Below are 2,353 nucleotides of genomic sequence, written 5' to 3'. Positions count from 1 at the left end.
AAAGGAACCTCCATACTGTTCTCCACTTTTCATGTTTATTAATTGTCATTCTACTGTAAGGAAGCCTCCTTCCCCTTCCCTCCCTCCCTCCCTCCCTTCCTTCCTTCCTTCCTTCCTTCCTTCCATCCTTCCTTCCTTCTTCCCTCTCTCCCCCTCTTCTTCCTTCCCTCCTTTTTATTCTTATCACTATGGATTCATGGATTTTCATTTTATTCAATAGGTTATAATCCATTATTATTATCAATTCTGATGCTCACACTGTCCCAGGTTTAGCAAGTGGGAGCCCCTTCAACTTGGTTGCTGTGCCCTTTTCACATGTCTCCATCAGTCTTTGAGCACTCTCTTGTTTTCTGGCACCACAAGATGTCCCAGGCTTGTGTGGTACCTTCTCTGCCCAGCTCTGGCATCAGCCATTTCTCTGAGACACTCTGAGTCCTTTTGGTGAAGGCTGGTATTTATAAACCACGATCTGGGTACCCTGTGGGTACTGAGCAACATTTAGTCTGAAGCCATGAGAAATGGAGCAACACTTACTCATCTGTGTATTAGTCATGCTAACTAGCGTGACCTGGAGAAAGAAGCATATGTGTCACTCATGGAGAGTCTGATGCAGATTAGTGGATCCTGGGAGATTCCATCTTTGCAGCCCTGACGTCCCTGCACGAGGTCATTGCTGAAGAGAAGGCCGAGGAGTCATGCCCGTTCTTAAGATACTTCCAGCAAGGAATTCTGCATCACTTTTGCTCACGCTGCCATTTGCCAGAAGTCCAAGGGAGTCTGGGCAGCACAGGGAACACACAGTCAGTTGGTGCGCCCTTACCCCTTCTAACCACAGTATGTTCATTCATGCAACAAATGTCAACTCGGTTCCTTGTAGCCAATCTGACTCCAAGAGGCTGAGATGACTTCACCTCAGGTGGTTTACAGCAGGGGGAGAAAGGTAAGTAAACAGTAAGTGAACAGACCATCACATGACAGTGGGCTTGCGCACTGTAGCAGGGGTAGGTGCTGTGCGCTGCGCCGATACTGAATGGTTACCTCCCTGGAGACTTGAGGAAGACCCATCTGGGTGGTCCATTGGCACTGGGTTTGAAACGTGAATGGGAGTTCACTCCCACTCAGAAAAGGGTGGGGACGTCTCAGGCAGAGGAGAGAGCCAGGGCAAGGGCAGAAGACCTGAAAGAACTAGGCATGCCGGGAGAAGAGGGAACAATTTGAGGTGGGTAGAAGGTGGGGTCTACTGGGAAAGGCTTGGGAGGCAAGGGATGAGGCTGATAACCAGGTGAGAAGGGCTGTGCTAAGAAGTTTGGAATTAACAGATTAACTTTTGTTAGTTGGGTGAATAATTAATAGTGTGGGTCACAAGGCATCATGGGATGTGTTTAAGCTGATGAAAGATACCTCATCTGTGTTTTAGGAGAATCATCTCGACGGTAGAGCACCGGATGGAAGGGAGAGAAGACATCAAGACACACGGACCTGTTGGGAGGCTCTGGCAACCATGTAGGCATGAAGCAATGAGGACCTGAACTGGGGGTAGCAGAGGGGACAGATGGAAGGGGTTGGCTGTTGGAGCCATTTGAGAACAATGAAACCATAGTGGTTTCCTTTATTGCAGACCGTGTGGTTGATATTATTTGCTCACAATTGTTCCTGGCCTCCTCACATTGCTGTGGCTTCCCTGTGGACAGGGCGTTGTTCTTGCTCGCCCACTGACCTGCTTTGGTCCTGGGTGCATGAGTTGAGTTAACATATGCACCATCCAACCAGAAGCTCCAAGTATGTGCATGGCTGGGGCAACCCTCTTGGCTCCCACCCTGCATCCCGAGAAGGCAAGCCCCAGGGGTATCAGTGGCCTGGGAATGAGGGAGTGGAGGAGCAAACTGAACCTGACCCACAGTTCGGGGCAAAGCTTCCCCAGCTGACCACAGACCATTAGCGACAAATAAAAGTTCGTTATTTTAAGCCACTGAGATCCTGGGGCTGTTTGTTACACAGCATTATGGTAACAAAACCTGACTAATATAGGGGCTTACATGGTTTTGTGTAAGCAGTGGCAACTGCTAAGTACAACATGTTGTTTATTAGTAATATCTCTGCATAGTAGGTATTAGTGTTACCATTTTAAAGATGAGGAAACTGAGGCTCAGAGAAGTTAAGTAACTTGCTCAAGGTCCCACAGCTAGTAAATCAGAGAAGAGGGATTTGAACATGGGACTGTCTGACTTGCAAACCCCTCTTCCATCCTCTATCTACGTGAATATACTAACTTCTGGGATAGCTATTTTTTCCTGCCAGAAATGGCTGCTTTCAGCTTCCTGTGTTTCTGAGTTGGGAGAGGGCTGGGGGCCTG

General features: G+C 48.3%; 1 long non-coding RNA gene across 1 annotated transcript; it reads left to right on the top strand.

The window, feature by feature from the left end:
* LOC113618704 (uncharacterized) lies at positions 1 to 1,969 on the top strand. Its single transcript, XR_003432090.1, has 2 exons — positions 1 to 940; positions 1,418 to 1,969. It is a non-coding gene; the product is annotated as an uncharacterized LOC113618704 (long non-coding RNA).
* The last annotated feature ends 384 nt before the right edge of the window (positions 1,970 to 2,353 follow it).

Source organism: Aethalodelphis obliquidens, unplaced genomic scaffold (genome assembly GCF_003676395.1).
Source record: "Aethalodelphis obliquidens isolate GAN/ISIS:26980383/991018 unplaced genomic scaffold, ASM367639v1 scaffold6, whole genome shotgun sequence".
NCBI classification, from domain to species: Eukaryota; Metazoa; Chordata; class Mammalia; order Artiodactyla; family Delphinidae; genus Aethalodelphis; species Aethalodelphis obliquidens.
Note: the sequence above shows the minus strand (reverse complement) of the source record. Positions and strands in the feature narration are given on the sequence as shown.